This window comes from Bubalus bubalis, chromosome 23 (assembly GCF_019923935.1).
Source record: "Bubalus bubalis isolate 160015118507 breed Murrah chromosome 23, NDDB_SH_1, whole genome shotgun sequence".
Lineage (NCBI taxonomy): Eukaryota > Metazoa > Chordata > Mammalia > Artiodactyla > Bovidae > Bubalus > Bubalus bubalis.
In genome coordinates this window covers 12,202,581-12,230,109 of record NC_059179.1, presented here as the reverse complement: position 1 = coordinate 12,230,109, position 27,529 = coordinate 12,202,581, and the positions used below count along the sequence as shown (strand labels likewise).

Genomic DNA, 27,529 nt, shown 5'->3' with positions numbered 1-27,529 from the left:
AAGCTCCCACAGAACTCTTTTCTGCTTTCTGTATTATTTACTCTTAAAGTTGTTCTGTGTCCTTTACAGGGCCTTGTTCATATCTGATATCCTCATTTAATCATTTCAGCAGCCAAACAATATATGTAGGGCAAGAATAATCATTCCCATTTTGCCAATAAAAAGTGAAATTCAGAGAGTTATATGATTTACTCAAAACTGGAAAGAACCAGTTTTCTAACTACTCAACCAGGACTTTTTTTTTCCTACCAAAGCTAGAGAATGCAGAAAGGATAATGTCTTACCTAAAATGCAATATAAAATAAACAGTTCATACACTCTGAGTTAACAAAAAAGGAAAAAACTGAATATGAGTGATCTCTTTGCAGCTTTTCTTTGGAAGATAGAGCCTGGTTTGGAACAAAGTTGGAAGACTAAGGAGGATGAGAGACAGACTAATGAGCTTCTGAACTGGAATCCCTCAGATTTCCAGAAATAACGCATGATGACAATTTGCAAAGAACATAAAATTGCAAGTAATGTGTAGAGTTGCAATTTTAACTTCCAAGCATTTGTCAATTTTAAAACAGCAATCTCAATGACATTCAAAGGACTGTCAGTGTTCACGCATAAATTGATAAGCAGTTTTCATCTGGCTAAAAGTTTTCAGGATAATACAGATGTTTCCGATTATATAGCTGGGTGAATTAGAGGAACTATTGTATGTTTCTGGTCTATGCCAAACTAGATGAACCACTGAGGAAAACAGATCAGAGTAATTCAAATCATATTCCAGTAGCAGTTGATGAGGATGACTCACGAATGTGTCTTTGGTTTCTTCCTGTTTTAGAGTCAGGGCTTCCCTGTGATGTTGACAGACTTCCTCCAGGGCTCCCGAGTAAGCAGACCTGTGACCATTGTGACAGATTGAAAAACACATAGACCCTTGAAAGCCCTGGTGAAAGGAACCAAGTGCATTCCTGGTAGCAGAGCCAAGCCAGTAAAATCAAGGTGAAAGATGGCTGTATTATAGGATAACCCATCTCAGCCCCCATAAAGGGACCTGCTCAGCATATAAGGGTGTAGCTGTAATTTGATTTCTGAAATATGCCCATTGTTCCTATTCACAGTCTATATTTCATCTTATTTTCATCTTCCTCTCTTTTTAAAACTTTGACCTTCACTCTCAATTCTTCTTTTGTAAACTGCTGACTTTGAATGTCTACATTGCATTTTTTACCCTGGTCCCACCTTGTTAGCGCTTCCAAGGTGGCTCGGTAGTAAAGAATTCCCCTGCAGTGCAGGAGACATAGGAGACGCATGTTAGATCACAGGGTCAGGAAGATCCCCTGGAGAAGAAAATGGTTGCCCACTCCAGTATTCTTGCCTGGGAAATCCCATGAACAGAGAAGCCTGGCAGTCTACAGTCCATGGGGTCACAAAGAGTCAGACATGACTTAGCAACTGAACATCAGCAACACACCTTGCTCTCCCCTTCCTACCATGAGGCTGGTCTTCTAAGTTCATATTCATTGACACTTATAGTGACAGGTATTCCAGTACTTTCTGCCATCTATCTACCCCCACCAAGAACAGACAAGCCAGTTCCACCATCTCTGTAGACACCTATCAGTTCATTTGGTCAGTCATGTCCGATTCTTTATGACCCCATGAACTGCAGCACGCCAGGCCTCCCTGTCCATCACAAACTCCTGGAGCTTGCTCAAACTCATGTCCATTGAGTCAGTGATGCCATCCAACCATCTCATCCTCTGTTGTCCTCTTCTCCCCCTGCCTTCGATCTTTCCCAGCATCAGGGTCTTTTCCAGTGAATCAGTTCTTCACATCAGGTGGCCAAGGTATTGGAGCTTAAGCTTCAGCATCAGTCCTTCCAATGAATATTCAGGACTGATCTCCTTGCAGTCCAAGGGACTCTCAAGAGTCTTCTGCAACACCACAGTTCAAAAGCATCAATTCTTCGGTGCTCAGCCTTCTTTATGGTCCAACTCTAACATCTATACATGACTACTGGAAAACCCTTAACTTTGACTAGATGGACCTTTGTCGGCAAAGTAATGTCTCTGCTTTTTAATATGCTGTGTAGGTTAGTCAGAGCTTTCCTTCCAGGGAGCAAATGTCTTTTAATTTCATGGCTCCAGTAACCATCAGCAGTGATTTTGGAAACCAAGAAAATAAAGTCTGTCACTGTTTCCATTGTTTCCCCATCTGTTTGTCATGAAGTGACGGGGCTGGATACCATGATCTTTGTTTTTTGAATGTTGAGTTTTAAGCCAGCTTTTTCACTCTCCTCTTTCACTTTCACCAAGAGGCTCTTTAGTTCCTTTTTGCTTTCTGCTGGTAACAACATCCCATGGACTGAGTAATTTAAAAAACAGACATCTGTCTCTCATAGTTCTGGAGGTAGAGAAATCCGTGATCAAAGTGCTAGTTGATTCAATTCCTGGTGAGGTCCCTCTTCCTGCTTGTAGATGCCATCTTCTCATTGTGTTCTCACAAAGTAAAGAGAGAAAGCAAGCTATGGTCTCCCTTCCTCTTCTTATAAGGACCCTAATGCCATCCTGGGGGGGGGTCCACATTCAAGATTCCATCTAAACCTAATTACCTCCCAAAGTCTCCAGTTCCAAAGACCATCACATTGGCATTTAGAGCTTCAACTGGGGAACACATTCAGTCCATAACATATGCTGAGCATCCTGAGTTTTGATATAATCTCCTAGAAGTGTCTCATACCCTGTAATAGCCAGGTATAAAACCTCAGTTATGAAGTGGCCTAATCCAATACAAGTCATGCAACTTCAAAAGTCCTTACTATATTAGAGACCAGAATGACCTTTTTTGGCCTAGTTTCAGTTCTTAGTGGAGAGGGGTTATTGGCACCACTTACATTCTTCCATCTTTTTTATCAAGTGATACCAGAGTAAAGCTGAAATAGGAAACAAGAGCACAGTTAGAAGCTGATATTAGGGAGAGGCTTAGTTTTTGATCTTTAAAGTGAAAAGACCAGTTCCCATATTTTCCCCTTTGCTTAGGACCTTCCTATAGAAATTCATTGGCCTTCTCCCTGGTGGCTCAGATGGTAAAGGATCCACCTGCAATGCTGGAGACCCAGGTTTGATCCCTGGGTTGGGAAGATCCCCTAGAGAAGGCAGTGGCAGCCCACTCCAGTATTCTTGCCTGGAGAATCCCATGGACAGAGGAGCCTAGAGGGCCACAGTCTATGGGGCCGCAAAGAGTTGGACATGACTGAGCGACTGACACTTTTCACTTTTTCAGGAAGCAAGAGACCGGCCAGCTTTGCTACCCCTAACTGTTTATACTACCAGACACTCCATTGTGCTGGGAATATGCCTACATATCTATCTCCCACCTTAGACTCTCTGCTCCTTAGGGATAAAAGCTAACATATCAGCATCTTGTAGCCCTAACACCAAGCACACAGCAATAAATTTTGTTTGAATGAATGGCTAGATTAAGGAAGAAAATGAACTGAAATGCACTTCTCTGGATTTCATTTTGCTTCCTTCTTTTCTTCCATTTATTTAAGTTTTCATTTGTCAAGAGCAACATGTCAGGCCTTGTGATAGCACCTGGAAATACATGTGCTAATTTTTTGTTCTGGAGGATCTAAACTTTTCAAAAACAGTGTTGGAGTTGTTAAAAAAATTATGTCTAAATTTATCTCAGTTCTAAAATTCTAAGATCCACACACAATTCTGGCCCTCTTAGGAAACTTTTCTGGACAGACTGTATAAGTAAAACAACAACAACAAAAACCCCAAAAAACTGAAGCTAGAATTAGTATCAGGAAGCTGAAGCAGGAAAGTCAAGGGAAAGTTAGGAGTTAGGATAAAGATAATTGGAACATTTCATTTTATTGTGGTAAAATGCATTTAATGTAAAATTTGTCATTTTAACCATTTTTCAGTGTACAATTTAGTGATTCTAATTACACTCACAATGCTGTGCAATCATCACTACTTGCTTATTTTTTTAATTTTTTCATTACCCTAAATAGAAAGTTGGTAAGTAATAACTCTTATTTTCCATTCCCCTCATCCTCATTCACCACTAATGTGCTTTTTCTCCATGAATTTGCCTATGTTCGATACCTCATTGAAACAGAATCTTGCAATGTTTGTCCTTTATGTGTCTGGCTTATTTCACTTAGCATATAATATTCTCATGGTTTATTCATGTTGTAAGATGTGTCAGAAGTCTCTTTTTATGGCTAAGTAGTATTTTATTGTATGGAGAAGGCAATGGCACCCCACTCCAGTACTCTTGCTGGGAAAATCCCATGAACGGAGGAGCCTGGTGGGCTGCAGTCCATGGGGTCGCTAAGAGTTGGACATGACTGAGCGACTTCACTTTCACTTTTCACTTTCATGCATTGGAGAAGGAAATGGCTACCCACTCCAGTGTTCTTGCTTGGAGAATCCCAGGGACGGTGGGGCCTAGTGGGCTGCCGTCTGTGGGGTCGCACAGAGTCGGACACGACTGAAGCGACTTAGCAGCAGCAGCAGCAGCAGTATTTTATTGTATGCATGTTCTGTGTTTGGTTTATCTATTTATCTGTTGATTGGCACGTCAGTCGCTTCCACGTTTTGACTGTTGTGATAATGCTGCAGTGAATATTTGTTAGAATCTGTTTTAGTTCCTGATTTCAATGCTTTTGGTATATACCTAGGTGTGGAATTGCTTGGCTATATGGGCTTCCCCGGTGGTTCAGACAGTAAAGAATCTGCCTGCAATGAGTTCAGTCCCTGGGTTGGGAAGATTCCCCTGGAGAAGGGAATGGCAACCCACTCCAGTATTCTTGCCTGGAGAAATCCATGGACAGACGAGCTTGGTGGGCTTCAGTCCATGGGACTGCAAAGAATGGGCCTGAGCGACCAATGCTTTCACTTTTATGATAATTTAGTGTCGAGCCTTTGGAAGATCCGTCGAACTGTTTTCCACAGAGGGTGTACCGTTTACCTTGCCACAAGGCTCCAGTTCTTCCACCTCTTCACCAATACATGTAATTTTCTGTTTCTGAGATGTATAACGATGCTAGTGTGAAGTCGTATCTCATTGTGGTTTTGATTTGCATTTCCCTGGTGGCCTGTGTCAGGCCAGAGGAATGTGAAAAGGGTCTTTGCATTGCTTTTGAGAGTTTCTTCCTGGATCACCTCTGCCCTGTCCTCATGTCAAGAACCTCTTGTGTATGAATTGCAAAGAGCAGCAAATTAAAAAGTAATGTAGATAAATTTCTTAATTTAAAAAAATTTAATTTTTTTAGTTGAAGTATAGTCGATTTACAACATTGTGTTAGTTTCAGGTGTACAGCAAAGTCATTCAGTCATACATATGCATTCTTTTCCCTTAGAAGTTATTACCAAATACTGAATATAGTTCCTCCCGCTATACAGTAGGTCCTTGTTGGTTATCTATTTTATATGTAGTAGTGTGTACATGTTAATCCCCAACTCCTCATTTATCCTCCTTCCTTTCCCTTTCGATAACCCTCTTTGTTTTCTGTATCTGAGGGTTTATTTCTGTTTTCTAAGTAAGTTCATTTTATCATTTTTAATATTCCACATATAAGCCATATGATTTTGTTATTTTTTAAAGCAGTATAATTATTAAGAGCACTGCTTTGGAAGTTAACAGGCTTGAATGCTAGCTTTGCCATCCATTAGCTTTATAACCTTGAACAAATTATATAATATCCCTGAGCCTCAGATTGTTTTCATGGTTAAAATGGAGATTACAATAGTTATTTAGTAGGAGTGTTGTCAGAAAGAATTTAATTGTGTATATAAAATTGCACAATTCTATTTCCGTCTCAGAACAATCCTACAAAATCCTGAATATCCATATAATGCCTGATGTAGTGCATAACACACAGCCACTTGGTGATTGCTAACGCTATTGTTGTTTTTGTGGTGGTTGGTACTTGCCCTTCGAAAGGAGAATTTGCTAACCAAGCACATTTCATAAACTTTATAATCTGCAGATTTTTCATAACAATTTTCTGACAATATTAGCATAGTTGACATGGAAAAAAGTAGAACAGCATTTCCAATGATGAGCTCTAAAATGTTGTCCTAATAAGAAAAGACCTACACGCTAAGATATAATTTATGTTAAAATCCCAGCATCTTAAACTTAGTGTCAGGAAGTCCTTTCGATTATGTAAAACTTTTAATTTCTCTTTTTAATTTTAAAGGTAGTTGTCATAGCAACTGCACACACTGCTGCAAATGGTACTAGAGGGAAATGCAAACATTTGTGAAGAATTTTCAATATGTTGCAAAAACATTATACAATATTTAGCAGGAATGCTGCAAGTCATAGTGGAGAGGAGTCCTTCATGGAGAACTAAAACTGCTTAACCAGGAGTTTTAAATGGGAAGGATTTCACTATTAACATTTTCTTAAGGGGTGGGGGTGGACAAGGCATTATTAACAAGTCCTTCTGGAAAAAAAAATGAATGAATAGTTGGAATCAAGCAATCATCAACTCAACAGTTAGGAGGAAAAAGATGAAATGTGAATGGACAGAATGAGACTAGGAACAACTTCTTTTGTGGTGTCAGATTAGAACTTGCTCAGCTTTTGCTCTCAGGTGATTATAACCTTGAGTTCTTGTTATTTTATAATAAAACATTTGCTCAGGGAAAAGGTTGAACCTTTAGGGCCTGGGAACTGAAGCAAGGTGAAATAGGCTGAAAGTCATTGTTTGTAAGTGATGTTTGGGCTGCTGTGAGGTATAAGCCAGGATTTCAGCACTTTGTTGATCATAATAACTCATGATTTCCCAAAGTCTACTGTGAGATGTTTAACCTATTGAAGCCATTAACATATTAGAAATCCTAGCATTTCTGAGATTTCTGGAACCTATAATATACTGTGTTCATTATTGTGACCCTCCAGGAGTAAAAGAAAGTATTGGTGTTTTCCAGACTTAGAGAACATAGTGACCACATTTCTTGGAGACTGACTGGTGCTCCATGGGTACATTTTGAGATTTAAGGCTATATAGTCAGATGAATCAGAACCTAAAGTCTGCCTTCAAAAACTGCTTTATACTCTCCCCTCTGCCACCTCACACTGCAAAACACAACAAATATACTTTAGAGGTGTATTATATATAAACTTCCTATGTACATTTACCAGATGATTTCTATAAAGTGGAAGAAAATATTTTTCTAAAATGCTGCTATTATGCCTTCTAATGACATATTTTTCATTATTGCCATATAACAAAATACCTCAAAATTAGTAGCTTAAAAGAATAAGTATTAATTATTTCACAGTTTCGCTGGGTCAGAAATCTGAGCACAGCTGCACTGGATGTTTCAGGGTCTCTCACGAGGAACACCAGAGATGCAGTTTCGTCTGAATGCTTATCTGTGGAGTGGCTGTTTCTGAGCTCACTCCCATGGTTGTTGGCAGGCCTTAGTCACTCACCACATGGACCATTTCACAGGACTGCCTAAAACATGCCAGCTGCCATCCCTTAGGGCATGTGACCCATGAGACCATGAGAGGGACTACATTCAAGATGAAGGACAGTCATTTTATAACCTAAACTCATAAGTGTCATTTCATCACTTACGACATATTCCCTTGAGTCCAACCACACTCAAGGAGAAGGGATTACCCAAGGTCATGAGCCCCCAGAAATGAAGACCACTGGGGCCCATCCAAGGCTGTCTTATGTGTGTGTCCCAGGGCTTTTGTATAAACACTTCCTTTCAGTCAGCAGCTAATATATGCCAAGTTCTTACGTTATATACATGATCTCTAATCCTCACAATGACTTGATAGAGCACAATTATCACCTCCCATTTGTAGAAAAGTAAAATGAGGATCTGAGAGCTTAAGTAATTATCCAATGTTCACATAGTTTATAAATAACAGGGACAAAATTTATAATGACGTCTTCTAATACCTAGTCCAATGGCCCTTTCAACCATGTTTCCACTGGTTTAGGCACCTATGTCTCTGAATGCATCATCTGAAGATATATTAGAATGTTTCACCTGCCAAGCACTATGCAAATGAAATCAAGCTAAAAGTAACATAAAACGTCAGAAAATAAAAATACTTTTATTATTCTGTTTGCTGAAAATCTTGCCTTGAGATGAAAATGTATTATTGGTGGCCTTTTAATGAAAAGATGCTAACTCTGAATTCTGAATAACATAAAGTAAGTAAGAAGTGATAATCCTCCAAATGGAGAAACTTTTAATTATCAGAACGTGACATAACAGTTAGAGGAAAATGGTTGAAGATTCTTTTACTCTGATGAGTACAAACGCATACAGCTCAGTTTAAGAAGCACGTATCCCATAGGATTCACGGTCATATTTCTATCAAAGGTTCTTTGTCAGAGAACCAGTAGTTCAATTTTCATCGAAATCCGTGTAGAGCAAGAAAGGAGTGTTGTGTTTATCTATGAGCTTTTTTTCTGTACTTTGTCAGATTGAAGAGAACAGAAACAAATAAATACTGCCCAGGAACAGAGTGAGTTGAAAGCATCAGAGAAATGTACTTTACTATCATCACAATTGGATTTCACCAGGGCTGAAATCACATTCCAGAATGATGATATCAGTGATGGCAGAGACATAGTATGTCTCTGGGCTTTCTAGAGCCCAGGTATGCACTATAAATCTGTGTTAACTGAAATTATCAGAAGTTGGAACGAGTGTGAATATTATTCAACCTGATTTCATTTAAAAAATCTAAACCTAATGTAAGTACTTTCTTATCTTAAATTAGTTCATTTTTAAAAAAATACTAAATATCATCATAGACAAACTCAAGGTTTGGGGAGAAACCAAAGCTAAAGTAAGGTATGAGTTAAATTTTGACTTTTTTACCCTTTTATCCATATCCTCATAACTCATATTCTGCCGTCTACTTTGACCACACTTACGAGCTGATGCTCTAGAGGATTACATTATGTTTTCAATTTTTTTTTGCCTTCCAGCAAAAATTGACCTAGCCTGACTCTCATCCTCAAATCTTCTCTCTGCTGTGATAGTAAAAAACACTTTTAAGCAACGAATATCGTAGATGATAATGGTCTTCCCCTTACAGTACCAGCACAATTCCATATAGAATGGGAAAACAAAAAAAAAAGGAGGCAGTCAGAGTCAGAGTCCTGAAAGGAATTTAAAATGAGAATTAATATTATCTGTTCTGCTACAATAGTTACAGATAGATATCATCTAGATAGTATCAGAGTTTTAAAGTTGTAAAAATAATTGTCTCATTGGGGGAGAAGCTAAAAGTTGAGGAAATTTTAACTTTCAATGATAATCTGATCTTTCTTGCTGCTGCTGCTGCTAAGTCGCTTCAGTCGTGTCCAACTCTGTTTTTAAGAATATCAGGATATGTTCTTACTTCAAGCTAAATATAGTAATGTGTTGATGAAATTTGACTAGAGCAAATGTACTTTACATTTAAAAGTCTGGGGTAAGATACAGGATAGGTGAAATGTATTCATTTCCTAAATTATCAAAACTACAACAGATATAGCTTCCCTGGTGGCTCACACATAAAGTATCTGCCTACAATGCAGGAGACCCAGCTTCAATCCCTGGGTCAGAAAGATCCCCTGGAAAAGAGCCCAATGTCCCATGTAAATTAAAGAAAACAATTTCAAGTGAGAAGACACTCAAGAACAAAGCAGTTCTATGTTATTACGTCACTGAATGGGCAGTATGGCCCCACCAAGCATTTAACTTGTGTCCTAAGAATATTTTCCTTCTTCTCTGCTCTTTTGAGAGAGGACTTAAACAGCCCCCATGTCACCCTTGAAGGTGCTTCTTGTTGAGACACGGTGGCTCCTTCCCTTTCAGGTAGAAGTAGAAATTTCAGAACTCTCTTGAGGTTAAAAAGTTCTCCTGTTGCAGAGGCAATGTAAGTAAAGAAACCTGTGTCTGAGGGTCTGAATAAGATGAACTGCCCATCCTGGAGGCAATTCCCCTACAGGGAAAAGAGTGATTTTAGTTCTCAAACTGCAGGCTCTTGTCCCACTTCAAACAGCACTCCTGGAGCAACTGGCACCTTGGTAGAAGGACTATCGGTGGGCATGAGTGAGTCAAGAGCTAACAGCTGTGACCTGGAGAGCCAAAGTCAGGAATGTTCTGGTTGGCACCAGGCATTGAGGGTTTTTTTGTTTTTGTTTTTGTTTTTTTTTGCATACCATGAGACATGCAAGATCTTAGTTCTCTACCCAGGGATGGAACCCAGGACCCCTGCAGTAGAAGCACAGAGTCTTAATCACTGGACAACCAGAGAAATCCCCACTGAGGGGTTTGGGTCATCAAAGATGACCGACTGCCTGACCCTACAGGGTAGGATGAATTTCCAACTGTGACCCCATGGGACAGCCAGGAGTAATGGCAGGGAGCCAACTGATATGATCTCAGACCTTCTCTCTCACATCCCACGGACTGGGTATGGAAGTTGATACGTTTTCTAGTTTTTTTTCTTAACCATTCAATGGAAGAAGACACTTAAAAAAAAAAATACTAGCCCTGATGCCAAACTGATGTAGCAAAGTTTGAGTCTGATTTATAAAATAAGAGATATGACTGCATTCACACACCAGATTTGGGTAACAAATAATACTTTAGTAAGTACAACCATATTTTATACTAGCATTTTCTCTCTGGAGTGCAATATACTCATCCCCATGGTAATCAGTGAATAGATTGATACATTTCACATGCAAAGTATTTTTCTAATTCAATTATCACATTTTAGCTAGTATGCATTATTAAAATTCCTGTCAATGCCCTCCAAGCAAATTCCATCAGGAACAAATTCATAGTTTGACAAGTCAAGTTTATTGCTTATTGCAGTGAGAGGGATTATACATCAAGCCAGGGGGAGACTCAGGCAGAAGGTATTAGAAAGAATTTAATATAAGATTTGCGATTATGTCATGTGATTTGGGAAAGATTTAAGGAAGGGGAGCTTTGTTCTGGATTAGATGCTCTCAGGAAGTGGGAGTAAGTTTAATGATTTATTTCAATTTATCTAGAAGGGGAGAGGACTAGACCAAGGCAAAGTTGTAATTGGTAAAGAAGCAGCAGTCACTCATACTACTCAAGATAAAAAAGAGATTTGGTCTTTTGTGTGGTTTGGACAATGTTGGTATTTTTCTCTGTGTTCAGACATGATTGTAGAGTGGTCTTGCTTTTGTCTTGATTCATCATGTTCACAGTAGCTTTATGTATGTTCAACAGGGAATACCAAAGCTTAGCAGTAGGTGCCAGGCAGCTCATGGCAACATCAAGGCCTGGATGATGCAGCCAGCTTCTGGTTTCCAGGGGCTGTTTTTCTCTTTTGTTTGTATCAACAATCTGTGAACCCTTAACCCCAAGTATTAGAGCTGGGTCATAAATAGCGGAGAAATCAGGAGTCAGGAACCAACAAGCAAATAGATGTAGAATCTGAACAGGAGTTGGTCAAAAGTAAGAGGATGATATTATGGGTTGAGTTATTGGATTGGCCAAACAGTTTGTTTGGGTTTTTCCATAAGATGGTACATGCTGCTGCTGCTGCTAAGTCGCTTCAGTCGTGTCCGACTCTGTGTGACCCCATAGACAGCAGACCACCAGGCTCCCCCATCCTTGGGATTCTCCAGGCAAGAACACTGAAGTGGGTTGCTATTTCCTTCTCCAATGCATGAAAGTGAAAAGTGAAAGTGAAGTTGCTCAGTCGTGTCTGACTCTTAGCGACCCCATGGACTGCAGCCTACCAGGCTCCTCGGTCCATGGGATTTTCCAGGCAAGAGTACTAGAGTGGGGTGCCATTGCCTTCTCCATAAAAACCAAAAAAAAACTTTTTGGCCTATCCAATTTATAGCCCCACCCCACCAAAGATATGTTTGGGCTTCCTGGTAGCTCAGATGGTAAAGGATCTGCCTACAATGCAGGAGACCTGAGTTCAATCCCTGGGTTGGGAAGATCCCCTGAAGAAGGGCATAGCAACCCACTCCAATATTTTTGCCTGGAGAATCCCCATGGACAGAGGAGCCTAGCAGGCTATACAGTGCGTGGGGTCGCAAAGAGTCAGACATGACTGAGCAACTAATCATGTGTGTGTATGTGTTAGTCACTCAGTTGTGTCCGACTCTTTGAGACCCCATGGACTGTAGCCTGCCAGGCTTCTCTGTCCATGGAATTCTCCAGGCAAGAACACTGGAGTAGGTTGCCATATTCTTCTCCAAAGTGACTAAACATAACACAAAGATATGTTGTAGTCTTAATCTCCAGATCCTCAGACTAGGGCCTTATTTGGAAATAGGGTTATTGCAGATATAACTGGCCAAGTTAAAGTGAGGTCATATCAGAGTAAGATGGGTCCCTAACCCAGTATGACTAATGGCCTTATATGAAAATAGCCATGTGAAGACAGAGACGCACAGGGAGACTGTGAAACAATACATTTCTATAGTTTTAAGCCACCCAGATTGTCTTGCTTTGTAACAGCAGCCCTAGGAGATGAATATGGATGGGAAATATCAATAACCTCAGATATGCAGATGACACCACCCTTATGGCAGAAAGTGCAGAGGAACTGAAGAGCCTCTTGATGAAAGTGAAAGAGGAGAGTGAAAAAGTTGGCTTAAAGCTCAACATTCAAAAAACCAAAATCATGGCATCTGGTCCCATCACTTCATGGGAAATAGATGGGAAGCAGTGGAAACGGTGTTAGACTTTGTTTTTTTGGGCTCCAAAATCACTGCAGATGGTGACTGCACCCATGAAATTAAAAGACGCTTACTCCTTGGAAGGAAAGCTATGACCAAGCTAGATAGCATATTCAAAAGCAGAGACATTACTTTGCCAACAAAGGTCCATCTACTCAAGGCTATGGTTTTTCCTGTGGTCATGGATGGATGTGAGAGTTGGACTGTGAAGAAAGCTGAGCACTGAAGAATTGATGCTTTTGAACTGTGGTGTTGGAGAAGACTCTTGAGAGTCCCTTGGACTGCAAGGAGATCCAACCAGTCCATTCTAAAGGAGACCAGTCCTGGATGTTCATTGGAAGGACTGATGCTAAAGCTGAAACTCCAGTACTTTGGCCACCTCATGCAAAGAGTTGACTCATTGGAAAAGACTCTGATGCTGGGAGGGATAGGGGCAGGAGGAGAAGGGGATGACAGAGGATGAGATGGCTGGATGGCATCATCGACTCGATGGGCGTGAGTTTGAGTGAACTCCGGGAGTTGGTGATGGACAGGGAGACCTGGCGTGCTGCAATTCATGGGGTCGCAAAGAGTTGGACACGACTGAGCGACTGAACTGAACTGAACTGAGAGTAACTCCTAACAGTAATATGCTGCTTTGTTAGATGGGACACTCTGCTAAGTGAGCATGGGTCTACTGGCCTACAGGGTCAGAATCAGGGTCAGAATCTAATTCTAAGATTTGGGAAACAGCTGCCATTTGGGGCTGTTATAAAGACTGTCTTGATTGGAGGTTCCTTTCCTAGGTTCATTTGAATCATTTTCATTAAGGAATTGCCAAATGAATGCTGGGTTCAAGAGTGGTTTTCATACTTGGAAAGCCTGGGGTAGGAAAAGCAGAGGCAGAATAGGAAATGAAGTGATCTTTGTGCCTCCATACTCAGTCTCTGTCTGACTCTTTCTGTCTCTTTCTCTGTACCCCCCATGATTGACCTCCTTCACCTGCAGACTGTGTAACCCTGCTTCCAGCTCACTTAGACTCAGCAAGCCATCATATCTGCAACAAGAACCTTACTTTAAAGCCCTCTGCATCCAGTTAATCATTGCAAGTTCAGCTTTGATTTTATGTTTATAGCACTTCACCAGGGCTCTGCCCTCTTTCCTTAGTTTACAGATTTACTTTGTTTCAAGGCTAGTGACTTCTCCTTCATGATTGAAGTTTCCTGGAACCCTCATAAAGTGTCTGATACATATAAACTCTCAATAAATGACAGCTTTTACAGGGAGCAGATTTTATGATCAATATATAGATTGCAGGTAATGAAAATGAGATTTACAGTGCTGAGAGAACCAGCCCAAGGTAATAAAATTAAGAAAGAGTGTAGCTTAGGCTTGTATCCAGATCTTGGAACCAAAATCCAAGGCAGTTTCCAAAAGGCTGAAGATTCATGACTGGATCTTTGGTTGCCTAGAGCTGACCCAAGAAATAGCACTTCTTAGTAGGAATCTACTTTCCTGACCTCAGTCTCCCCTAAACTCATCTTCCTCACAGTTGACAAAGTTCCTAAATTTCCTATACTGAAAAAAAGACGGTGAACCATTGTAAATTGAACTTATCTACCATGACCTCCCTGATTAAAAGGAAGCTCATAAACATACATTTGGGAAAGCTAGAGTTCTGGGAATCAAGTATGCAGAGTTAGAGCTTAATTAAATGATCTAGGCTTCCCTGGTGGCTCAGATGGTAAAGAATCTGCCTGCAGTGCAGAAGACCCAGTTTGATCACTGAGGAAGATCCTCTGGAGAAGGGAACGGCAACCCAGTCCAGTATTCTTGCCTGGAGAATCTCATGGACAGAGAAGCCTGGCTGGTTACAGTCCATGGGATCACAAAGAGTCAAACACAACTGAGTGACTAATTGTATGATCTAACTATTCATGTGAATTTAGGTTGAATTCATCGCTGACTTTAAGTTCTCACTGTAGTAAACCACTTGTAGTTCATTCAACATGTTATAGTAGACAGCTATTCCAATTTGCCTTACATTCTTGCCCCCTTTGTTTTGGTAGCAAATCTCTCGTTTTTGCCAAATTAATGTGCACGGGGCCCCAGCTGGGCTAATTAATATCATTCACCCCAAGAGCTTAGTCCAGTGGTCTAACATTTGACTTAAAATAGGCCCATTAGAATATTTCCATGGCATTTTTTTCCAAACTGAAACCAAGATGGAAAAATATTTTTCTCTGAAATTCCAGGATGTATGAGCCCAGGTCAGCTAGTGACCAGATCCCCTGCCCCACGGGAAAAGCTGCTCTCAGAGAATGAAACTAATAGATTGAGAGAGAAAGAGTAGAGAAATGTAGATTATTGAGAATCTGGTTCCAGTTATCCCTACCCTTCTTAAGGATTGATTCCCAGCTTTCCCTTCATTTATATTTCAAGTAAACTAAATTTCAAGTAAGTTTATGCATTATCCTATTACTCCTGTTACAAATTACCACAAAGTCAGTAGCTTAAAAATTTTATTATCTTCCATTTCTATAAGTCTGAAGTCCAAAATGAGTGTTAGTGGGCTAAAAATCAAGGTGTCAGCAGGGTTATATTTCTTTATAGAGGCACTAAGGGAGGATTTGTTTCCTTGTCTTTTCCAGCTTCTGCAGACTGCTCATGTTCTTGTCTCGTGGCTCCCGTCCATCTTCAAAGTCAGAAATGCTGGGTAAGTATTTTCCATCGTGGTTCTTGTGTTTCCACTTTCTTCTTCTCTGTGTAAAGACCCTTGTAATTATAGATACAATGGGTCTACTTGGATGATCCAGGGCAATCTCCTTATCTTAATTAAATTTAGCTTATTACCAACCTTAACTCCATCTGCAACCTTACTTTTTCTTTGCTATGTAACACAACATACTAACAGGTTTCAGATATTAGGACGTAGATATTGCAGAGTGAGAGTCATTATTCTGCCCTCCTGCTGCTATTTCCAATAAAAATCCACGTTTCTTCTCAAATTAGTTTTTCTGATGTTGTCACTTTCAACCAAGAGATAGGGAAAAACACACACATTGTGCTATTTTGTGCTTTCCTAGGTCTCCTTTGACTATAATGCTCTCCTTTGTTTACCTTGAACTGACTATCAATCTTTCAAGAACCTACTTAAGCCTCTTCTCCTCTATGTGCATATTCCCTAACTTTTCAAGTAGAAAAAAGTAACTCTTCCCCCCCTCCACCCCATTTAGCAGACCTTGTTTTACTTACCATGCTCTATTGAAATTATTTCCTCCAGTATATCTCTGTTATGAGCCTATGATTTACTTGCAGGCAGGAACTATGAATTATTCATCACTACATCCACAATATCCAGCTCATAAAATCTTACTTTGTCCTTATTAACATTTGTTAAATGAATAAATTATCTATGGTTTTGTACCATAGACTTTAAGGCTGGCATTTTTCTCACTTTATAGAAAAATAAAATAGCTGCAATGTTAGATAGCATTTCTGCAAATACTTTGTTTTGCCCAGGGAAATATATTTGTATATTAATTAAACAACCATATTCCTCCTAAGACTTTGCCTAAGTACACAATAAGATTAGTCAGTCTTATGCAGGTCACTGTGCTATTGATCAAATGGCAAATGGCTAATCTGATCTAGTCATTTAAATGATTTAAATAACTAGACTGGGTACAGGGTTGCTAAGGAAACAGCATCAGGTCACTTGGTGATCAATTCTTATTTAGTAATTGACCATTATGTCAGCTGATGAAACCAAACTGACAAACATAGAATTGATTATGTTGAGAAACAGAATGAAGTTATCCACAGAGATGAAGGTCATCTCTTTTATGATTGTCTCCATTACAGGGGGAACAAAATGTTCCATAATCAAACAACACAAACACCTTTACATACAAATATGATGGACAAGTGTTCTCTGGACCTGTGTGGCTAAAACAAAATGAATCATTTCTTAAAGAATAGAGACAAAAACTCCTAGACACATAGCAGATAAATGTAGTTGTGGACACTTGTATAGTAAATTCAAATTAGTTTAATGCAATCCATCAAAATAAATGAAATAAAATTCAAGCATACTTTTATAAAAAGTGTTTTATGGTGGACATGCTGCTTCATGTCTATTTCCATAATTTAGAATATTAGCTGTGGGGCTATAAAACTTGGATCTGTTGTGACAGCATGAGTGATGGTTTAAAGGCAACTTCTGAAAAATAGCATCTCTTCAAGGATCTAATGCCCAGTGATCTATCATGCCATCAAAGAATAAGGTTCAGCCATCTGAATGATTTATATTCTAGGAGTATGCTGGGTGAAAATGTATCTGTTTTGGTTGGGAAGCAAAGCCATAGCATTCTGGAGAATACTGCCCAGATATCATTGGCTGCAGATCATCACCTTAGCAGTGCTTGTTCATAGTGACCTAATTTTAAATACTTTAAATAGAATATCTTTTGATAAGTTAGCATTTCCATTGGGTTATTTGTAATAAGGGCTTCCCATGTGACTCAGCTGGTAAAGAATCTGCCTGCAATGTGGGAGACCTGGGTTTGATCCCTGGTTTGAGAAGATCCTAGGGGAAGGGAAAGGCTATCCCCTCCAGTATTTTGACCTAGAGAATTCCCTGGACTGTATAGTCCATGGGGTCCCAAAGAGTCAGACACAATTGAGTGACTTTCACTTCGCTTCATTTGTAATATAGAAAATGAGGGGCCCTATACATAACAGGGAGAAGGCAATGGCACCCCACTCCAGTACTCTTGCCTGGAAAATCCCATGGACGGAGGAGCCTGGTGGGCTGCAGTCCATGGGGTCGCTAGGAGTCGGACACGACTGAGCGTCTTTATTTTCACTTTTCACTTTCATGCATTGGAGAAGGAAATGGCAACCCACTCCAGTGTTCTTGCCTGGAGAATCCCAGGGATGGGGGAGCCTGGTGGGCTGCCATCTCTGGGGTCGCACAGAGCCGGACACGGCTGAAGCGACTTGGCAGCAGCAGCAGCATACATAACAGACCTGTTTCTTAAAAATCATGTTGTTCAGCCTAACATACATTTTTATTTGTCAATCGTATCTCACTAAAGCTGGAAAAGGAGAAAGAAAGAAATTTCTTCTTTAAACATTAATGACTACTCCTATGTTTTTTAATTCAAACTGAGTGATAAATATTATGGAAATTTTTAAAATATTGATGCCAGGATCACACTTCAGATCATTAAAGTCATAATCTCTGGTAGAAATACTGAATTAGTTGAATTGCTCCTGTGTTTATGCTGCCCATAGTAGAAGAAGTGAACTGTCCATCAAAATTCATGTTCATTTTTCATGCAAAGCAACTGCCCAGCCAGGAACTCCATTGTTCAGACCCTGATGTATCTAGTTGGGCCATATGACTAACTGTCATCAATGAAATGGAAGCAGAAGTGATGTGTATCACTTCTGGGCAAAGGTGGTTAAGATATCAGGGTGACTTCATTCTTTCTTTCTTGGAGCTGGATAGATGAAGAAGGATCTGAGCCCCTAGAGGATGAAAAAGGAATAATATGGGAAGAACATCAATTCCTGAAAATTCTACATAAAGAAAAGTCACCTGCTACCCAAATACCCTCATTTGGCAGACATGTGAGGGAGAAATAAATTCTATTTTGTTAAGCATCTTTACTTCTGGGAATTATGTGATGTAGCAGAGAACAGTATCCTAATATATGAAGCACCAAGTTTTAATCTCAGAATTAACCTCTTGGCACCTAAGCAACTATAAATATGTATTGTATAGAATCTCACGTATGTTCCATGCAATGCTATTTCTTCAAACACTCTGGAAAAAAGAGGATTATATAGACAAATAAATTTGAGAATGCTAAAATTCCATACATCAAGATGGGTGTGTGTGTGTGTGTATGGACGTGTGCTCAGTTGTGTCTGACTCTTTGCAACACCATAGACTGTAGCCCACCAGATTCCTGTGTCCATGCGATTCTCCAGGCAAGAACACTGGAGTGGGTTGCCATTTTCTCCTCCAGGGGATCTTCCCAACCCAGGGATTAAACCCACGTATCCTTTGGTTCCTGTATTGGCTGACAGATTCTTTACTACTGAGCCACCTGAGAAGCCCACATCAAGATATTAAGCACTTTAAGAAAAATACAGTTTAATTTGTTTAATATGGGACTCCTATGGAGCACACCTACTTCAAAAAATTCCAAATTAGTCTTTCAGGTTCAAGACTTCCAACAAGTCTTTTTCAGTGGGAACAACATAACAGCTTACTGCAAAATATACCAAGATTTGTATCTTGAACTTAAGAATATGTGAAATTGACTTTTTCTTCTGTGTTGACTAACTTCTAATTCCAAATAACTTTTTACATTTAAAATATTGCTTATGATGAGAAATGTCAAATATACAGAATAGCAAGGTGGGTAGAGTAATGGGCCCTGTGTGCATGCACGCTAAGCTGCTTCACTCGTGTCCGACTCTTTGCGACTCTGTAGCCTGTAGCCCACCAGGCTGCTCAGTCCGTGATATTCTCCAGGCAAGAATACTGGAGTGGGTTTCCATCCCTTCCTCCAGGGGATCTTTCTCACCCAGGGGGAATCAAGTGCGCCCTAACTTCAACCAATTGCAACCCTTAGGCAATCTGATTTTATGTATACTTCCAACTACTCTCCAAACCATCAGATTATCTGGAATAAAATATTAGATCTCATTTTATCTGTAAATATTTTAGCAATACTCTCTAAAACTTAAATCTCTGAGATGCTGTCAGATTAATTGAGGTATAATTTGCATACAGGAAAATTTACCATTTCGAATGTACAGTTCCATGTTTTAAGCTATGTTTATAGTCATGTAAATACCATTAAAATTAAGACATGGAACACTTCCATCACCCTCAAATTTCCATTATGCCTTTTTATAATTAATCTTCCTACCAACCCCACTGATTGGCTTTTTGTTTTATAGTTTTGCCTTTTCCAGAATTTCATGTAAGTGGAGTCTAGCTTCTTTGACACAATTGATATTCAACCATATTGTTTTACACATTAATAGTTTGTTCCTTTTATTTGTTGAGAAGTATTCTGTGTTATGGATGTATCACAGTTTGTTTATCTACACACCAGTTGAAGGACTGGGATGTTTCAAGTTTTGGGTGACTATTAAGTTACTATAAACATTTGTATTCAGGCTTTTGAGTGAACATAGTTTTCATGAAACTTGGGTAAATGCCAAAGAATAGGATTAATAGATGCTATGATAAGAGCATGTTTAACTTTCTGAGAAAAATCCCTCTTTTCCAAAGTGACGGGATCATTTTTTGCCTTCCATCAGTAATGTAAGAAAACTTCAGGAGACTTTTTAAACATAGGATCTTCATTATCACATGTGAAAATAACTGAGAATAATTATTTGTTAGTCCTCATGTTTTTGTTTTATAAATTACTTTTGTAGTTTTCTTTGACATTGGGGTACACGTGTCTCTTTCAATTCTGGTTTCCTCACTGTGTATGCCCAGCAGTGGGATTGCTGGGTCATATGGCAGTTCTATTTCCAGTTTTTTAAGGAATCTCCACACTGTTCTCCATAGTGGCTGTACTAGTTTGCATTCCCACCAATGGTGTAAGAGGGTTCCCTTTTCTCCACACCCTGTCCAGCATTTATTGCTTGTAGACTTTTGGATCGCAGCCATTCTGACTGGCGTGAAATGGTACCTCAATGTGGTTTTGATTTGCATTTCTCTGATAATGAGTGATGTTGAGCATCTTTTCATGTGTTTGTTAGCCATCTGTATGTCTTCTTTGGAGAAATGTCTGCTTTAAAATTTTTAACTATTTGAGCTGGATGTTTAATTTACCAGCATTTTAAAGAAATCTTTATTAACATAATAAGTATTTGAGGCTATGTGTTTTCCTTGAACCACTGCTTTTATTATGTGTAACAACTCAGTAGGCGTTTTGGGACTCTTCGTTATTGGCATCCAATAACAGTGCATTTGGGTTGGGTTTTCCTAGAGCAGCAGCATTATAGGAGTTTGAGTGGTTTACTTGATTTCTTGGTTTAACAAAGTCTGCTTCTATTGCTACAGTGAGGTGCAATTTCTTAATAAGTGACCTTTTGGGTCTGTTTTCTTCTGAATCTTTGATTTTATCATGTTAAGTTGTGGCATTTACCTTCAAATGCCTCCTTCTTTCTCTTTATCTCTGAGCTACCAAGAGACAGATTCCATGGTGGTGGTACCTGCCTGTGACGCTCCCTTTCTAATCCTCCGTTAGACTTCCTGGTAACCAGAGCTCCTATCCATTTCTGAATGTACACTTTATATTATTTCTCCATGCAGAATGAAGACCCAGTCCTTTTGGGGATAAACTTCCATTGATACTATCTGTGTCATAGCGACACGCTGACGCCACTGCCCCCTCTCTCATTCTACAGAATGTCCATTTGATTCTCAACTCTTTCAAACTCCTGAGCAGACTCCACTCTTTTTAGACATGTTCTTTCACCTATGTGTCAATTGAGATTTTTTATAATCTTCTGCCTACTAAAGTTGTAACTTGAACTATGGGAGATTTAATTTCCTCTCCTTGTTTTCCATTGTGCATTTTATGAAGCTAGGTAGAGAGGTTCAAATTTAGACATCCTCTATTATCTTCTCCAAAACCCAGAAACCTCTCCTGACTGCGTTTACACTCCATGAAAGTTTAAACCATGCTTGTTTTAATCCCTAAAGCATTCGTCACATCCAGCACAGTGCCTGGATTATAGTCATCATAGTTGAAATAATGCAATTCAGATGAGAAAAACTGAGAAGATTAATTAGACTTACCTAAATTTACCGAGTTGCTAAATAAATGAATTGGAATCCAAATGCAGGCAGACTAGCTCCCCTAGGCAGTCAGTATTTGTCAAATGAATGAAAGGGTGGATGATGCCTTTTAATGCTAGAAGACACCGGTTGTGGTATTTACAATAGCAGTTTTGTGCAGTGTGTTATCCTGGTGCATTTGAAATCCCTTAAGTCAAAATCTTTGAGATTTGCTGCCTGAAACATGAGAATAGGTGAGAACTGAGGGAAAACAATGGTCCAAATAGAATTCACTATATAAAAAAGTCACGTATGACCTTGAGGGTTTCTGCTTAGCACTGTGGCACTTGGAAACTTAGCTACATTAATGGCAGGCATGAAAGTAGCCTCAGCATACTGCTACTGCTAAGTCACTTCAGTCGTGTCCGACTCTGTGTGATCCCACAGACGGCAGCCACCAGGCTCCCCCATCCCTGGGATTCTCCAGGCAAGAACACTGGAGTGGGTTGCCATTGCCTTCTCCAATGCATGAAAGTGAAAAGTGAAAGTGAAGTTGCTCAGTCGTGTCTGACTCTTAGCGACCCCGTGGACTGCAGCCTACCAGGCTCCTCCATCCATGGGATTTTCCAGGCAAAGTACTGGAGTGGGGTGCCATTGCCTTCTCCGGCCTCAGCATAAGCCACACATAAAAGCTCATCTGACAGCTTGTATCACAGAGTCTGCCTGTCCTGGTACAAAGCAGTAGAAAAGTTGGCAATCATGGCAAACAGCACCTCCATGGGAGGAATTCTGAGAAAACACTCCCAGTGCTTAGAACTGTAATCTGGGAAGAGGTAATCTAAAATATCTGAAGTTCAAATGGCAATGTGAGTTATAGCCAGAAATGGACATTTCTATGAAGACTCCAATTATTTCTCATATTTCAATTTACACAGAAACTCTGTCATAGTTCAGTCCCTCTCTGACAGTTCCGAGTTGTTAGAAGAAACATTTTGCATAAAAACAGGGACTTAAATAAAATTCTGTAACTATGCTATTTTTTAAAAAGAAAGAAACAGATATCAAATCTATCTACTAAAAGTTGAAAAGTCTGCATGAGGTCTATCTTCAGGGACTGTTGCTTTTGTTAAGCTTGCAAGTTCACTCACTGATTTTAACTACAATCATTGGGAAATCCAGTTATGAGAGTATATGTTTTTATTGTTTAGTCACTAAGTTGTGTCTGACTCTTGCAATGCCATGGACTATAGTTTTCCAAGCTCCTCTGTCCGTGGGATTTTTCAGGCAAGAATACTGGAGTGGGTTGCCATTTCCTTCTCCAGGGGATCTTCCCGACCCAAGGATCAAATTTATGTCTCCAGAATTGGCAGGCGGATTCTCTACCACTGAGTTACCTGCTAAGCCTGTGAGAGTATATGAGAGATAGTAAAAAAAAAAAATAGCCACCTAATTAGTTAAAAGTGAGCTAAGAAGAGCAGAGGCAGCTTCTAGTTCTCCTGATATAAAGGATGATATAAATTTAGAAGACGGTATGTCTAATAACTTTAATTTTAGAAACAGTCATGCAAATCAGTAATAAAAATATTAGATATTGACAACTGACATAAAGAACCATTCACTAACCATTCAAAAACCATGCACTAATAGTAAACTTGGAAGATTTTTCAAACCCATGTATCATTAAGAAAATAACTATATCAGATCAGATCAGATCAGTCACTCAGTCATGTCCGATTCTTTGCGACCCCATGAATTAGTAAATATTTGCAAACAATTAGCAAGTATTTCTTTAAAAATTAAAACCATGATGGGCCACATGAAATCATTTTCATATATGGTCAGCCCTCCATATCTGCAGGTTCCAAATCTGTGGATTTACCAACTGCAGATAGATAACATTTTTTTTTAATTCCAGAACATTCCAAAAAGCAAAATTTGAATTTGTTGCACCTGCCAGCAAATGTTGTATTTACATTGTGTTTACAACTATTTACATAGCATTTACATTGTATTAGTACTATGAGTTTTCTAGAGATTATTTAAAAGATGTGTGTAGGTTACATGCAAATGTATTTTATGTAAGGGACTTGAGAATCAAAGGAGTTTAGTGTGCATATATCAAGAGATGACTGTATTTCTGGGGTTAACAATTTGCCAATATATTATTTCTTATAAATATTTCTTCTATCTGACTTAGTGATTTCAATTCTGTGAATTTGTCCTAATAAATCAAAACATGGAAAAATATATAACAGAAAAATTAACAGGAGCATTATTTATAATAGCAAAAAATAAAACAAATTAATGACCCCAAATAAATATATGATTAAGTAAATTGGTACATTCATTTAATTAAGTCCTTGAAAACAATATTTATGTCATGATTTTAATAAAACTCTAGAAAATCCAACTATATTAAACAAACAAAGCTTACCCATAGAAAAAAAAGGTTGAATGTAAATACAAAAAAATTACTAGTTATTTCTTGTATTAGAACTATGCAGTTTTTTCTGCACAAATATCTATACTTCTTTCTACAATAAACTATGTAGCTATTTTAATTGAAAACATAATAATTTTTTTTTTACTTTTATTTTATTTTTAAACTTTACATAATTGTATTAGTTTTGCCAAACATCAAAATGAATCCACCACAGGTATACATGTGTTCCCCATCCTGAACCCTCCTCCCTCCTCCCTCCCCATACCATCCCTCTGGGTCGTTCCAGTGCACCAGCCCCAAGCATCCAGTATCGTGCATCGAACCTGGACTGGCACCTCGTTTCATACATGATATTTTACATGTTTCAATGCCATTCTCCCAAATCTTCCCACCCTCTCCCTCTCCCACAGAGCCCATAAGACTGTTCTATACATCAGTGTCTCTTTTGCTGTCTCGTACACAGGGTTATTGTTACCATCTTTCTAAATTCCATATATATGCGTTAGTATACTGTATTGGTGTTTTTCATTCTGGCTTACCTCACTCTGTATAATAGGCTTCAGTTTCATCCACCTCATTAGAACTGATTCAAATGTATTCTTTTTAATGGCTGAGTAATACTCCATTGTGTATATGTACCACAGCTTTCTTTTCCATTCATCTGCTGATGGACATCTAGGTTGCTTCCATGTTCTGGCTATTATAAACAGAGCTGCGATGAACATTGGGGTACACGTGTCTCTTTCCCTTCTGGTTTCCTCAGTGTGTATGCCCAGCAGTGGGATTGCTGGATCATAAGGCAGTTCTATTTCCAGTTTTTTAAGGAATCTCCACACTGTTCTCCATAGTGGCTGTACTAGTTTGCATTCCCACCAACAGTGTAAGAGGGTTCCCTTTTCTCCACACCCTCTCCAGCATTTATTACTTGTAGACTTTTGGATCGCAGCCATTCTGACTGGTGTGAAATGGTACCTCATAGTGGTTTTGATTTGCATTTCTCTGATAATGAGTGATGTTGAGCATCTTTTCATGTGTTTGTTAGCCATCTGTATGTCTTCTTTGGAGAAATGTCTATTTAGTTCTTTGGCCCATTTTTTGATTGGGTCATTTATTTTTCTGGAGTTGAGCTGTAGGAGTTGCTTGTATATTCTCGAGATTAGTTGTTTGTCAGTTGCTTCATTTGCTATTATCTTCTCCCATTCTGAAGGCTGTCTTTTCACCTTGCTAATAGTTTCCTTAGATGTGCAGAAGCTTTTAAGGTTAATTAGGTCCCATTTGTTTATTTTTGCTTTTATTTCCAATATTCTGGGAGGTGGGTCATAGAGGATCCTGCTGTGATGTATGTCAGAGTGTTTTGCCTATGTTCTCCTCTAGGAGTTTTATAGTTTCTGGTCTTACGTTGAGATCTTTAATCCATTTTGAGTTTATTTTTGTGTATGGTGTTAGAAAGTGTTCTAGTTTTATTCTTTTACACATGGTTGACCAGATTTCCCAGCACCACTTGTTAAAGAGATTGTCTTTAATCCATTGTATATTCTTGCCTCCTTTGTCAAAGATAAGGTGTCCATATGTGCGTGGATTTATCTCTGGGCTTTCGATTTTGTTCCATTGATCTATATTTCTGTCTTTGTGCCAGTACCATACTGTCTTGATAACTGTGGCTTTGTAGTAGAGCCTGAAGTCAGGTAGGTTGATTCCTCCAGTTCCATTCTTCTTTCTCAAGATAGCTTTGGCTAGTCGAGGTTTTTTGTATTTCCATACAAATTGTGAAATTATTTGTTCTAGCTCTGTGAAGAATGCTGTTGGTAGCTTGATAGGGATTGCATTGCATCTATAAATTGCTTTGGGTAGTATACTCATTTTGACTATATTGATTCTTCCAATCCATGAACATGGTATATTTCTCCATCTGTTAGTGTCCTCTTTGATTTCTTTCACCAGTGTTTTATAGTTTTCTATATATAGGTCTTTAGTTTCTTTAGGTAGATATAGTCCTAAGTATTTTATTCTTTCCATTGCAATGGTGAATGGAATTGTTTCCTTAATTTCTCTTTCTGTTTTCTCATTATTAGTGTATAGGAATGCAAGGGATTTCTGTGTGTTGATTTTATATCCTGCAACTTTACTATAGCCAATATCACTGATGAACATAGATGCAAAAATCCTTAACAAAATTCTAGCAATCAGAATCCAACAACACATTAAAAAGATCATACACCATGACCAAGTGGGCTTTATCCCAGGGATGCAAGGATTCTTCAATATCCGCAAATCAATCAATGTAATACACCACATTAACAAATTGAAAAATAAAAACCATGTGATTATCTCAATAGATGCAGAGAAAGCCTTTGACAAAATTCAACATCCATTTATGATAAAAACTCTCCAGAAAGCAGGAATAGAAGGAACATACCTCAACATAATAAAAGCTATATATGACAAACCCACAGCAAACATTATCCTCAATGGTGAAACATTGAAAGCATTTCCTCTAAAGTCAGGAACAAGACAAGGGTGCCCACTTTCACCATTACTATTCAACATAGTTTTGGAAGTTTTGGCCACAGCAATCAGAGTAGAAAAAGAAATAAAAGGAATCCAAATTGGAAAACATAATAATTTTTAATGCTGTATCCCTTACTGCATTAAAATTATCAAAAAAGAAATAAAACATAACAAAGTTAAAATGGTATATTTTATGTGTGTTTTCCCAGCTCCTAAGTTTTTCATGTCTTCAGCAGAGAAACCACTTACTGATATAGATAGTCTGCCATTATCTGGACACTGTCTTTATGGATGGAGACAGTTCTATAAGTACTTATGTTGTGACTAGTCAGCTCAGTTGATCACATCAAAATCATAGTTCAGTCTCTACATAAGCTTGTCACCTTAGTTCTTTTACTTGACAGTCAACTCTGCTTCTATAATAGTAGATCAGGTAAAAGATCACCACCCGTCACCACCACCACCACCACCACATGGATTATCTTATTATAAATTCATAGCCTTGTAAGTTGAATATTATTTTTTATTGCCATTTTATAAACAAAGAAATTGAGGCATAGAGAAGTTAAATAATGTTCTTAACATGCATGGTTAGTTTATAGCAGAACTGGAATATAAATTAGATCTATTGATATTAATGACTTTATTCTTAATCTCTAAATAAACATGACCTTAAAATAAATTGTAACACCACAAAACGAGCCTTTACGGTGCCAAACATTGCTCTGCGCTTTGCATGCCTGCTGTCACTTCAGTTGTGTCCAACTCTTTGCGACCTTATGGACTATAGCCTGATAGGCTCCTCTGTCCATGGGATTCTCCAGACAAGAATACTGGAGCGGGTTGCCATACCCTTCTCCAAGGGATCTTTCAGACTCACAGATGGAACCCGCATCTCTTACATCTTCTGCATTGGCGGCCGGATTCTTTACCACTAGCACCACCTGGGAAGTCCCTGTGCTTTGTGTAAATTATCTCAATTCATCTTTGTAAAATGCAATTCATTCTTTGGCCTCTTCTGTAGAGGAATGATCAGTGCAGAAACAAAATAGATTTC

At 38.9% G+C, this 27,529-nt stretch overlaps 1 long non-coding RNA gene across 2 annotated transcripts in view; it reads left to right on the top strand.

The window, feature by feature from the left end:
• Positions 1-27,529, top strand: part of LOC123331334 — a 477,797-nt gene that overhangs the window by 372,101 nt on the left and 78,167 nt on the right. For both annotated transcript variants that reach the window (XR_006547901.2, XR_006547902.2), the window contains exon 2: positions 15,352-15,416. This is a non-coding gene — a long non-coding RNA (uncharacterized LOC123331334). The remainder of the gene's footprint in view (positions 1-15,351; positions 15,417-27,529) is intronic.